The following is a 14,705-nucleotide window of genomic DNA, read 5'->3' as shown; positions in this document are numbered from 1 at the left end:
AGGAACTCCTCACTACATCATCTGCATGAGTGTGTCCTCCTTGGAGTGGTACCCTATGGGGAGGAGCAGAGCATGGGAGGAGGGAACAAACAATTTCCCTGAATAATTGAAGTGTTTAGTGACACTACAGGAGCTGAAATTCCCAGCCCTTAGGTGGGCAGGGAGCTAGAGTGGCCAAGACTTCTTCCAGAGGCCCCAACTCCCAATACAGTGCCCCATGGTGTCCCTGACAGTGGGGACAGTGAAAGATGACTAGGGAAGGCCTGAAGGGTGGAAGAAAGCTTCCACTCCCCATGCTGGATAGACTGGAGTGGACGGGACTTTAGCCACTTCCTGGTTGGAAGGAAGGGTTATAACTGTGTTCCTGAAGTTGGGACAATGAATGTCTGGCAAGTCTTTTAGAAATTGACAGTTCACTTCTGCCCTAGATCCTTGCTTTACCCTAACCCCTCTGCAAACAACAACAACAACAACAACAACAACAACAACAACAACCAACAAGGACAATCACACTCTGTACCTTGTACCTAGCTCATCACAAGGGGAACAGGGAGGTGTCTGGGCTGGGGTTGGGGTTCCAGGGAAGGGTGGGCCCCAGGGATAGGGCTTTTACTGTATATCTGTTGTTGTTCCAATTGTCAAGTCCCTCCCTCCCACGCTCCTGGGAACCTGTCCTAGTGCAGAGCCTGGGCACCTACAGAGTGTTCATGGGTCACCTGCTCAGCCTGCTGACAACCAATTCTAAGGAGTAGAATGCCCAGTAGCTAGATTCTACAGTTGGAGACAGTCTGCTGACTGACTGTCCAATGTGAGTAGCAGGGGTTGGAGGACTACTGTGGGGAGCTGTAGCAGGGCAGAGCCCATCTACTCTCCACTCTGGATCATCTTGTCGTAGAGCAGACTATATGTATAACCGTGATACTGGGGCAGCTGCAGACTCTTAGCACCCTGCAGTGTGACCTAGACCTGGTGGGCAGTAGAGGATATGGGAGAAAGCTTCCCCAGGGCTAGACCAGAACTCTGTGCATCTAGACTCTGGTGTGTTCTTGTTGCTTCTCTCTGATTGCTCTTCCTACTATATGATCTTTCTGAGAATGCTCAAGCGGCCCCTGGACCAGATCTTCCAGGAGGAATTATCTGAGGATGAGATCTTGCTAGCTGTGGAGTACCTCCAGCAGGTGTCTCAGTTCATCCACCTCACCCCAAAGGTGAGGCTGCAGATCCCCACTCCTGCATTCCCAGCTCCTTGCCTCAGGTCCCCTCCATCAGCATCCTAGAGCTGTCCATTTGGTGACCTTTGAATTCCCATCTCTGCAGGAGGAAAGTGTGAACACTAGAGCATGGATCAAGATCCCTGGATTACATGCTGGGGCTCACTGCTGCCCCATAGAAGCCTGGGAAGGCTGTGGTCCTCCTGAACTGCCATTGCCTCCTGGGATGGGGAGGTGGAGAATTTGGATATTTTCCAGGGCAGGTGTGACCACAGCTATCTGCTCTGACCATCTTGGGGAGAGCCCACTGGACTCTGCCAATCTGGAATCTGAGCCCAGTCAAGGCCAACTCGGAGGCAACCCTTGTGAGTCTGTATTGGCCTGCTTACAGGGAGGTGGGAAACTGTACTGGTCATGACCCATTAGTATCCTTTCTAGTCAGAACCAGAAATGTGTATTTCTGTGTCACTGGGGCTTTGAACACTTCAGGATAAGCTTTGCATACTTTGGTCTTAGTATACTGCTTGCTCCGTAGACTGTCCTATATCTATGGCTGGCTAAGGGATGGAGCCTGAGGCAAGGGCTAAGCTGTATGTGGCTAAATTGTTTGACCCTTGCAAACCTGAAGCTCACTGCCAGGAGTTAGAACTTGAAGTACTGTGTAGCAGGAATCTTAAAGAGTCTTATTAATAAAATCAAACCCAGGCAGGTATTGGGGTGAATGCTGGAAAATCAGAGAACCAGAACAAGCCACAGCTAACCTCATCTGGCCAACTTCTCAGCTGCTCTTGTTTCCTCAGACTGGAGACCTCTGAGTCCTCATCCAGAATGGGTCTCAGCTGAACTGCTGCTCAAAGCCTGAACGCTTAACCAGCCAAATGCTTCTAGTTCCTGGTCTTCACGCCTTATATATCTTGTCTTTCTGCCATCACTCCCTGGGATTAAAGGCTCACTTCTTGGGATTAAAGGCATGTGTCACCATGCCTGGCTGTTTCCAATGTGGCCTTGAACTCACAGAGATTCAGAGGGGTTTCTGTCTCTGGAATGCTAGGATTAAAGGCGTGAGTGCCACCATTTTCTAGCCTCTGTATCTAGTGGCTGTCTGTTCTCTGACCCGATAAATTTATTAGGGTGCACAATATTTTGGGGAGCACAATACCACCACATTTCCCCCTTTTGTCTAAAATTTAAAAAAGCTTATAACTAATACAAGAAAAATTATATCCAATAAGTATATACAATATACACAGTCAAGATTACATTAACTATGTCTAGTCCATTAACATTTGACAGATTCAGACAAAAAACTCCATTAATATATAACAATGTCCAGTCTAGTAACATTTGACAAATTCAGACAAAAAATTTTCATTACTTGTCTTATTTAAAACAAGTAATTCCGGGCCGGGCGTTGGTGGCGCACGCCTTTAATCCCAGCACTCGGGAGGCGGAGGCAGGCGGATCTCTGTGAGTTCGAGGCCAGCCTGGGCTACCAAGTGAGCTCCAGGAAAGGCGCAAAGCTACACAGAGAAACCCTGTCTCGAAAAAACCAAAAAAAAAATAAATAAATAAATAAAAAAAACAAGTAATTCCTTTTTAAAAGTATTTTTTCTTTTCATAATAGGGTCAGTAATTTACCTTTTGTCATTTTTATATCTTCCTCTTTTTTTTAGTGTAGATTCAGTGATCTACCCATTTATCCTATTATTCTTTATCTTTTTTCTCAGAATAGATTCACTGATCTATCTCATATCTATATTCTTTTCTCTTTTTTTCTTTCTTTTTTAAACAAAACCTCTGAATCTAATCTCCATGTTCAGCTTTTTTCCTGACCATTAACAATTAACAACTTGTAACCAACCATCATAAACAATGACAATATCCATAACCATTAAATGACCAAAAACCTCCCATCCCACCTCTTGGGAATGTGGGCGTTGTTTTCTTAAAATTACTTCCATCTTTAGGGCATCCTGAAAAGAAAATTTTTGGGTTAATTGTCAAATCCTATATCATTTGTCCAGCTGCTGCATAATGAGAAAGTGCAGGGCTTGTTTCAAGTCCTTGTTCAAGTAGTCTGTCAGGCTGGATCATCTCAGCTAGCCATCTCAAAATTGTCCTAAGCAGTTTGTAGTCCAAAGTCGATCTTTTGGTGGTGTTACTCAGCTTAATGGCTTTACCATAGTCCTTGTGGAATCATCATTGTGGAGTCCTGTTGTCTTTTTGAAGACTTTTTTTTTGTGCCTCCTCTGTGGTTTGGAGTAATCACAGTCTGATAAATGTCTGTCTCTCGGAATCATGAACATTCTTCCCTAGAAGAGAAAATCTTCACAGCAATTTCTCCCCACCGTTTGTTTTGCCAAGCTTTTCCAAACTGACCTTTGCTGATGCTTTCTTGTAACATGATGGTCCTGGCAATTATTCTCTGAACAAGCAGCAGTAAACCCTTTGTCCCAGGTAGCAGCATCATTGTAGTCACCAACATGATGAGAAGCAGCCAGCAACTCGGAGCATCTGCCGCTGCCTCCATGGTCCCACCACCGTTTGTGGTTCCGCCCGGGGCCGAAGCTTCTCCCAAGTCTCCTAGGCCAGCCTCAAACTTGGGATCCTCTGCCTCCTTCAGTAAATCCAACTGCGTGCACCACCACAACCAGCCAAGTGTAGCTCGGGCCTGAGCTGGGGCCCACCTTTTTCATGAATTCATATCACGAACGTTGGGCGCCAGATGTAGCATGAATCTTAAAGAGTCTTACTAATAAGAACGAACCTGGGGCCAGTTATTGGGGTGAACACTGGAAGATCAGAGAGACAGAACAAGCCACAGCTAACCTCACCTGGCCAACTTCTCAGCTGGTCTTGTTTCCTCAGACTGGAAGCTTCTGTGTCCTCATCCCAATGGCTCTCAGCTGAACTGCTGCTCGAAAGCCTGCAGCTTAACCAGCTAAAAGCTTCTAGTTTCTGGTACTCACACCTTATATACCTTTCTGCTTTCTACCACCACTCCCTGGGATTAAAGGCACACTTTCTGGGATTAAGGGCATGTGTCACCATGCCTGGCCATTTCCAATGTGGCCTTGAACTCACAGAGATTGAGGGATTTCTACCTCTGGAGTGCTAGGATTAAAGGTGTGATTGCCACCATTTCCTAGCCTTTGTATCTAGTGGCTGTTCTGTCTCTGACCCCAGATAAGTTTATTAGCATGCACAATATTTGGGGGAATACAATACCACAGTAGTGACTCATCCCTTTCTTGTACAGGGCTCCTTGTATTGCTCATGTCTCAAATTGTCAATGCCCCTCCAACTGTCTGCTCCTCTCCCTCACTCTGTTTCTATTTGTCACTTCACCTCAGCCTGAACACTCAGTTTTTCTTTCAGGAAAACAGTGCTGGCATTGTATAATAGTTCATTTTATTATTGCAAAATCTCCCAGAAGGATGAAGGAAATGTTCTTTGCTTGGTCATTCATGTGCAAGCCAGGCATAGAGGCACATGCATGCAATTATAGTACCTGGGATGCTGAGGCAGGAAGATCATGAATTTGAGGTCCAGTGGTAGCAGCTGAGGACTGTCAAAGAGCCACTGGTTTCTGACGGCATCAACTTCTCCCACATCTGTTGAATGTGCTGTGGACACTGAAGCCAAGAAAGGCCAGCACATTCTTATTCAGTCGTTGCCCTGTGGGAATGTCAAGTGCCTACATAGTGCTCTTTCTCAGGCACAGGCTGAGCTGTGACTGAGTGCATGGTATCACATTTTCTGGGAGCTCAGGTCAGAGATAAACACCAGAGAGAACTGGCCTAGGGGTGGCTGTGAGTGGCATTCCCTCAGTCTACTAGGCATCTTGTTAGGTTGTGGTAGTCTGGGAAGGAAGTGCTGCAGGTTCTGGGGCTGATTGTAACACTCTGAGTGAGGTCCACTGTTGGATTAGATTCTGTCCATCCATCCTGCTCCCAGACTGAGCTCTGTTGTCTGGAACTTGGAAAACATGAACCTGCGGTCCACACTGAGGATCACCTATGATCAGAAGGTCAGGACAGGAAGAATTGGGATTCCTCTATCTCCTCTTGACAGACAGACCCCACCAGACTTCTGGGCTGCATTTCAACACCCTACCCCTACCCATTCCTCAGATACCACAGAAGCCTCAGAGCTCAGGCTGTTGGCTGCCTATATTGCAGTGAGTGACACCTCAGTCCAGCCCTCCTCCTCATGCTTGAAGCTCACATCAGTGTCCATGTTGGAGATGAGTGGCAATATCCTTGCAGCTATCACGTACTGCAGAGGCAGATATTTCTGCATCCAAATACCAATCACAGTTCACTGTGTGTGTGTGTGTGTGTGTGTGTGTGTGTGTGTGTGTGTGTGTGTGTAGCCAGCTGGAGAGGCATGCTGCACCAACTCTAGATTTTCCTGGAAATGACAAGAATCATGGGCCATTCAGTGCTCCAAGTCTGGTCTAGCTCCTTAGCCTGGCCTTAAACCCCTCCTTTTGGGTTTTGTTGTTTTGTTTTGTTCAAGTCCTCACTATGTAGTTCTGGCTGGCCTGGTAGTCACTATGAACTACCTACCTCTTGCCTCCCAAATGCTGGGATTAATGGCGTGTAATTCTAGCATTAGAGCCTACTTCTTTAGAATTCTGTTGTGTACTGAAGACCAGTGAAGACATCCAGCCTGATGAAGTGAAGAACTACTGGATTCTTCAATTTTTCATTGATAGGCAGCCTTTGTTGGACTAGCTGGACCACAACCTGTGAGACATTCTAATAAATCCATTTTTTTTTTTTTTTTTGGTTTTTTTCGAGACAGGGTTTCTCTGTGTAGCTTTGTGCCTTTCCTAGAACTCGCTTTGGAGACCAGGCTGGCCTTGAACTCACAGAGATCCACCTGCCTCTACCTCTCGAGTGCTGGGATTAAAGGCGTGTGCCACCACCACTCGGCTAATAAATCCAATTTCTATATCTAGTCCTATTCATTTAGAGAACCCTGAATAATGCAGCTGTGTTTTTTTTTTTTCATCTACCCTTTGAGGAAGATGTGTTGGCTAACCATAGTGCTCATAAAGACATTCTTCCTAGCTTCATTTCTAATTATTCAACTTACCCTGAAGACTACACTTTTTATTATTATTCATTTGCCAAGACTTTGACCTGAATTTCAGAAGAAAACTCCCAAAGCAATGGAGCCATTATCCAGCCTTCTGATGGGAGAAAGATCTATTATTATGCTTTTAAATCTGGTTCCTGCCTTTCTCTCTTGGTTCTCTGAAGTGTCTGTGACTAACAGGTAAAAAATACCTTCAGTTCACCTGACCTTAGTGTGAAGCCACAGAACAAACATATCATTTTGTGTTCTAAAATCTCTTTAATTGTTAATATTCTGGGCACTGTTCCACCTGTGGGACAGGGGAATCACTCCATTTCACAATGAGTAAAGGGCTATACAAGCTAGGTACTTTGTATCTGGGAGGAAGAATGGGAAGTGCTTATGGAGTGCAGGAAGATAGCAGGGTCAGCTATTGGAGCCAGAGGCAAGTGCTATTGAAATGCATATTTCTGCAGATCTGTGACTTGCCTGGGCCTGCCATGGAAGGCAGGGACAGAAACCACTTCGCTGTGCCTTTAGGCACACTGTAACCCTAAGGGAGGTGCTCTTGTCACTCAGGCCTCAATAGTCAATCAGAGCCTTCAGTCTGATCTGCCAGTCAGAAGTGCCAGGCACCGGGCTTTAGGCTTGTTTTTGCAGAGGAGCTGGTGTGAGTGGTTTTGTGTGTTGTGCTGTGGTTGCTGTTGCAGGGAGTTGAGTAGAGAGCATGGGCAGCTGGGAAGTCACGATATGGCGAGGGAGGAGCTGCTGTCCCCAGATGGGGAGGAGTGAATGGTGAAGTACAGAAACTGGTGTGGCATGTCCTCCCTGGGCCTAGGTGGGAATCTGCAACCAGATTCCCTGTCCAATGAGGTCCCAAGCAATCCTTGCAGCTCTCTGGACCCAGGCATAGGCCTCTGAATAACTTTGCTCTGTGGGCCACATCTGTAGACAGCATTGGGAACAGGGAGCTTTGTGTAGAAACCTATTTGTAGTCAACATCAACATGATTTTGGCACATCCATGGAAAGCAGGTTGCTAAAATTCCAGAGGCCTAGTTTCTCCAGTGTCTTCTAGATGTTCAGCACTTTCCATTTATAGTTAATTTTGTGGAGGTTGTAAAAGACAGTGAATGTGTTGGGTAGCACTTCACTACTGAGCTATGATAAAGAAGAGTAGAATTGGTGATATAAAGGATTTACCAATGTTTAGACAATAGTAAGGCTCACAAAGTAGAATTTAGCTGAGGGAGCATTGCCTCTAAAATACCCAAAGATAAGTATATGCTAAGCAGGCCTGTTAGAGATTAGGATGCTAGGACATTTGTTCAGGATTGTCCAGATATTTGGCTCCAAACCATGACAAAGGAGACACCCCTTATTTACAACCAGCCACTTGACCCAACCCTATATTGAAGAACAGGCCTCTAAAACTCTACTCAAGGAGGCATTACAGGGTCACAATCAACATTAAGGCCTGGTATGTCATCAAGTTCCAGTTTTCTTCTTGAAAAAAACATAGTTAACAGAGATGGGCAATATGACACCTATTTGAAAAGGAAAACACTGTTGTTTTAAGGAGTGACCTGATCAAGTAAATCTTTCATTTAGACCTTCAGACAGGGAGAGGAACATTCTTTTTATTTTTTTTTTATTTTATTATATTTTACAATACCATTCAGTTCTACATAATAGCCACAGATTCCCTTGTTCTCCCCCTTCCTGCCCCCCTCCACTTCCCCCCAGCCCACCCCCCCCATTTCCACCTCCTCCAGAGCAAAGCCTCCCCCGAGGACTGAGATCAACCTGATATACTCAGTCCAGGCAGGTCCAGTCTCCTCCTCCCAGATTGAGCCAAGCGTCCCTGCATAAGTCCCAGGTTTCAAACAGCTAACTCATGCAATGAGCACAGGACCTGGTACCACTGCCTAGATGCCTCCCAAACAGATCAAGTCAATCAACTGTCTCACCCATTCAGAGGGCCTGATCCAGTTGGGGGCCCCTCAGCCTTTGGTTCATAGTTCATGTGTTTCCATTCATTTGTCTATTTGTCCTTGTGCTTTATCCAACCTTGGTTTCAACAATTCTCGCTCATATACCCCCCCCCTTTCTTGCTAATTAGACTCCTGGCGCTCCACCTGGGGCCTAGCTGTGGATGTCTGCATCCAGATTCCTCAGTCCTTGGATGGGGTTTCTGGCACAACTATTAGGGTGTTTGGCCATTCCATCACCAGAGTAGGTCAGTCCCGGCTGTCTCTTGACCATTGCCAGCAGTCTTTTGTGGGGGTATTTTTGTGGATTTCTGTGGGCCTCTTTAGCACTTTGTTTCTTCCTTTTCTCATGTGGTCTTCATTTACCATGGTCTCCTATTCCTTGTTCTCCCTCTCTGTTCTTGATCCAGCTGGGATCTTCCGCTCTCTTTCCCTCGACCCTCGCCCTTCATTGCTCCCACTTATGTCCAGGTTGTTCATGTAGATCTCAGCCATTTCTCCGTCATTGGGTGATCCTCGTGTCTTTTCTTGGGGTCCTGTTTTCCAGGTAGCCTCCCTGGTGATGTGAGTAGCAGTCTAGTCATCCTTGTTCCACATCTAGTATCCTCCTATGAGTGAGTACATACCATATTTGTCTTTCTGAGTCTGGGTTGGTCTTGATGGAGCTAGTAATGGCCTGCGGCCTAGGCCTTAGGAGCTTTCCCTAAGTGCTTGATGTATTGGGAATAAAATAGAGCTCCTTCTCAAAAACCAGGAATATAGGCTGATAATGGTCGGTAGCCAAGGCCTTTGTGAAGGGCTTGCTTCAGTTCCCAAGAACCCAACTCTTCCTACCACATGGAGCTATGGTTATCAGTCCCAAGGCCACTGTGGGATTAGTCAGTAATGTTCTTGAGAAACCCTGTGATCTCCTTGTGCAACATTGTTTGATTAGCTTCCTCATGATTTTTGTCCCATTGTATGATAGTTTCTGCTGTCTTCATAGAAGTCTCGCATTTTCTTCCATTTCCCACCTATCCCTGGAAGCAGTATACAAGATGCTATTCTTCTTAAGAAGCGTACTTGGCATGACACATAGCTTGCGCAAGACCTCCCCATCCCAGCTTTTATCTTTTCTACCTTCTACTTGTCCTTTCTGTCTCATCTCCTGGTACCTTCACTTCAGGACTCTGTCACTGAAAAATGGCCTGCTGTATCAGGTCATTAAGAAATAATTCTGGGAATATGTTTGCTGTATAATTCTCTCATCTGCCTAAGTGGCTAGACTTACAAGTAGCCTGTCTCTATTTAAATTGTTCAAAGTGTAACATGGAGGCTGAATGTAAAAGGAAAAAAAAGGATGACAGCATATATGGAATGTAAAATATGTCTATGCTGGCTCCTCTTTGAGCATTAGCCAGAGACAGATACATGTTATCATTAAAGAGATTTTTCTTTATTAATCTCTTAAGTGTGTGAAGTGATTTCTCCCTGGGAAGGCATATTAATTCTAGAACAGCTGCACTTCCAGCCTTTTAGAAAAATGTTTCTGAGACAAACTCTCTTGTGTTGACCCAAGTGGCCTTGATCCTAGTCTGTTGTACCCAGAGCAATGATGTTGCTGTCCTCGATATTACACCTTCAAAATCTTAAATGATTGTACCACCTCAGAGTTTTAAAATTATCCATTTGAGTCATGTAGTCAACTACCCATTGCAGTCACAGGATGCAATCTGCATGTGGAGCATGGCTTCTGCCTTCAGACCAGAAGAAGAGAAATTGTTTATTGTGTACACTGCAGGGGGAAACAGGGCAGGAAATCAGCTGCTGGAGTCAGCATTGAAAAAGGACCTGATTGTGGCAGGAGGAATGATTTTGTAATTTCCAGCATGTATTACTTCATGTCATGTGTATGACAGACCAGATTGGTGGGTGTTCAGTTTGGGAAGGTTAATTTGAGCCAATGAATATTGAATTTGCAATTAGGTAACTCTTCTATGCAGATATGGTCAATCCTGCTTGACAGAGTTATGTCTGCTCAGACATATCTCTGACCCTTGGCTGTAACTGTCAGTTTACAGATCTCAGTAGCCAACATATGCACATGGGCAAGATCAATCATTCTCACTATTAAGGAAGGGCCTACTCTTTTTCAAAGTTATACCTAAGTTTTTTTTTTAATCTTTTTTTTTTTTTAATATTTTTTTATTTTATGTGCATTGGTGTGAGGGTGTCAGATCTCCTGGAACTGGAGTTACAGACAGTTGTGAGCTGCCATGTGGGCGCTGGGAATTGAACCTGGGTCTCCTGGAATAGCAGCCAGTGTTCTTAACCACTGAGCCATCTCTCCAGCCCCTTTTTTTAATCTTAAAAATACATTTTTTTATCATTTTAAAAAGTCACTTGGTATAATTTCTTAATATTTTCTTTAAGTGCATTACTGCCCTCATCTCTATTTATTTCTGTTTTCAATGTTTCTAGATCATTAATAGTTTCATTCTTTTTCTCTCAAGTGCTGTTGATTATTGATTTCTGTTTAGAGCAGTCTCTCATGTAGCACAGGCTTACGTTATGCTATGTAATTGAGAATTACTTTGAACACCCAATCCTGGCTCTGCTGCCCAGTGCTGGGAAGACAGTCCTGCAACTCCTTCCATGCTGGGCCTTGACTGGTCAGTGAGAAGGAAAAATAGAACAGTTAATGAGTGTCCTTCAATCTCTCTGGCATTTATTTGGGAACATACAAATGAAGGGGACTTGTACAAGAACTGAGTTCATTGACCAGTGTTGAAGCTGGTGTAGTGACAGTGCAGAACTAGAGGGGCAGGAAGAAGGGTGAGAGCTTTCTTGCTTTTGCATTAGTTGAGATTAGCAATGTGGAATTAGGTAATCAATTTTAGATGATTAATAAATGTCCTGATTGGCCATTATTTGAGATCCACAATCTGGTGCAATCAAGAATCTGGATAAAGAACCAAACTTATTGCAAAACCAAATTACTATATTTACATGAGTTCAACCAGAACAGGAAATCTGGGTAAAGTGGTGGAGCTCTGCCTGATAGGACTGTTATTTTCCTGTTTTAAGATGTTGAGCTTGAAAGAAAAGGTGTGAGTAATCCTTAATATGCTCTCATATAAATTGTTAGTCTATGGAGCACATGGTCATTAAGCCTGTTTCAACTTTTCAAAATAATTCTTTGAGATTATATCTACATCATATCCACAGTCTCTTTCCTTCCTCTAAGTCTTACCTAAGTTTTCTAATTCCTGGGTTCTTTTTGCCTTAACAAGAATAACACAGTAACAACAGTTACTATTTGAATGTGCTTTTGTTTGGCTGTAGGACTTTCCAGCTATGAAGGAAAGGGTTGGATGAACTGGACATTGAGTGTGTGTGATGGAATGTACACACAAAGGACCCCATGTCTTGGAAGAGGAACTGAAGTTCTCTGGGAGACTCGAAGAATTTCTACTAAAATAAAATCTTTCCAGTCTAGGACCCTGTCTCCTTGGATGGAAGGACAGAGCTGGGAGGGCCTGTGCTGGCTGAGTCATATGATCTCTGCTCACCCAGTAGGGGAGCTGCTAATATCTTGAGGCCCAGCTGAGTGGCCCTAGCTAATGAACTTTGGGAATAATGGGGCTCTTAGCCATCAGGAGTGACAGTGGGAGGTAGCCTCTAGGTTCTTTCCAGGAAAGAAAGGGTTTCTCCTCTGATTCTGCTGTAGGAAGCTATGAGGGAGAACACAAGAGAGTTTTGGGTCCACTGACCCCAAACCAGGAGGAACAAGTCTGCTGACCTTTTTACAGTCCCTTTTCAAATGTCCTTGCTTTCCACATCCAAAACAACTAACATTCCTCAAACCCTTTGAAATTGCTTCTACCCACATAGCATCATGCTCATCAGCCTCAACATTAACTGTGTCTCTAATCCAATCTTCCAAAGGTGCAGATCTTGCCCTTAATGGCCTGATTATTCTTTTGCATGCTGCATTCGCATTCTCAAAGGCCAAAGATTCAATTATTGCCTTACTAGCTTCTGAATCTGAGACCATTCTCTTTACTGCTGAAGCCAGTCTTTGTAAAAAAAAAAAAATCTGTAAAAGATTCTTTTGGGCCTTGCATAACCTTTGTAAATGACTCAGATTTTTTTCCTGGTTCCTCAACTCTGTCCCATGCATTCAAGGCTGCCGTTAGACATAAAATTAGGGTTTGGACATCATATAAACATTGTGTTTGTACTGAAGCATATTGGCCTTCTCCAATAAGCTGATCCTGGCAAACTTGTATTCCTTTATCCCTCCTTTGTTTTTCTATGTTTTTAGCCTCATCCTTAAACCACGTTAGAAATTGAAGTCTCTGGCTGGGTTCCAGAACAGCTTGTGCAAGGTCCCACCAGTCCTGTGGTACAATTCTATTATATGTTGACCAAGAGTTTAACATTTGCTTTACATATGGGGAATGCATGCCATAAGATACTATTGCTTCCTTAAACCTTTTTAAATCCAACATTTCAATTGGAGCCCAAATATTTTGTGTAACCATTTGATCAGGCATCTGCTGTACGGTTACAGGATAAATTAAGGGTGACTGTGTGCAAACAGGCTTTCTTTCTTTAACCTTATGATCCAAACTTGAAACAACTTCGCTGTTAATTTCTTCTGTCTGAATTTTTACAGGTTTAACAAGTTTTTCTAAAGCTGTCATCCTGGCACTTAAATTGACTATGTTTTTAAACTGCAAAAGGAGGATAAGCATAGTGATAAACTGCATAATTCCAACAATACTAATCTTCTCATATAGTTGTTCCATTGTCAGACTGCCTAAAATTTCGAACAAAACCCAATTTTCTTCCAATGTACACATAAAACCCATTTTTTTTAATGTGGAAGAAAATTCTCTTTTAAATAGTTTCCTTTAAAATATCTGATATGTTGTGACTTACCAAATCTGCGTAGAACAGTAGAAATCCAAGGAAATTTCAAAACAGCCACCTAGTGTCCAAGGTGTAAATTGAGAGAGAGAGAGAGAGAGAGAGAGAGAGAGAGAGAGAGAGAGAGAGAGAGAGAGAGAAAGCAAGAAAGCATAGCTGGCTAAAGCTTAAATCCAGCCACGTGTTCCCTCTTGAGCCAAGTCAAGGCTTGGCTCTGGCTTCCTTAAGCTCCGACCTCATGCGTTGGCTTTACAGGCGGGGCCCTGTTCGGCAGGGCAGGTCTGAGTTGTTTGTAGCACCGGCTTTAAGCAAGTAGGCTTTAAGCAAGCAGCTCACAGTTAGTCTGGCCTGAGGCCAAGCAGATCTAGACCCAGGCTAGGAAGCCAACCGCCCGGCCTGCCGCCCTTGCGGGAAAGCAGACCTGCCGCCAAGCCAAGCGGTTTTTAATGGATTCTTGTCATGTTGGGCACCAGATGTAGATGTATCCAACTGTCTTATTAAATAAGAAACACAGAACCAATGTAAAAGAGAAAGCCAAGAGATCAGAGCTCAGAGCTAAAATCTCACCTTTCCTCCTGTGGTGGTCCCAGCTTCCCGAAAGAGAGCTATTTCCCTGTGTGTAAGTCGTTTCATAGTCATTCTGCCTTCTCATTGGTTGTAAACCCAAACACATGACTGCCTCATCACTGTATGTACAGCCCCCCCCCAGGTCTTAAAGGCATATGTCTCCAACGCTGGCTGTATCCCTGAACACACAGAGATCTATGGGATTAAAGGCGTGTGCCACCACCGCCACACTCTTGCTATGGCTCTAATAGCTCTGACCCCCGAGCAACTTTATTTATTAACATATCATCAAAATCACAATTCAGTACAATTAGAATACCACCACAAATAAGAAAACTCCATAAAGTTATTTTGAACAAAATTTTTGACTGAATTGAAGGAACTAGCCATCTCTTCTGTGGAGTATATCTGTAGCCTAGAATGACTAGTAGCACTAATCTGAAAATGAAGAGTGTCCATATTGATAGTAAGGTGAGAACTATTTTAAACATCTTACAAGTGTAGCTATACTTGATCCCAGGACATCTCTAATCTACTTTAAGGCAGAGGAATAACATAAATCCACTTACAGTTAGCATGACATGATGTTATTAAGCATCTTAATATTTTGAATCTGAGTCCTCATGTAAAAATGGTTTCTTCTAAAGCATTAGCTCTATTTGTTAACCTTGTTCAATCTTTTCCTTAGTAACCCATGTTAATGACACATTTCTAAATAAAAAGTTCACCTGATTAGTGGTGTGCACCTGCTGAACCAAAACTGACATAAATCTCAACATTGTAATCAAAGAGATTAATAACCCATTTTGACAATGAGAGGGCAGTAGCAACTTGCTTCAATGTACACATAGCAAGATCCTCATACCAGATTAATTGGCAAAAGAACATATGGAGACTGTCTGATTACAATATACACATCAGGATCAGGGGCAGAATTT

This window comes from Peromyscus maniculatus, chromosome 23, assembly GCF_049852395.1.
Source record: "Peromyscus maniculatus bairdii isolate BWxNUB_F1_BW_parent chromosome 23, HU_Pman_BW_mat_3.1, whole genome shotgun sequence".
NCBI lineage: Eukaryota > Metazoa > Chordata > Mammalia > Rodentia > Cricetidae > Peromyscus > Peromyscus maniculatus.
This window is presented reverse-complemented; position numbering follows the sequence as displayed.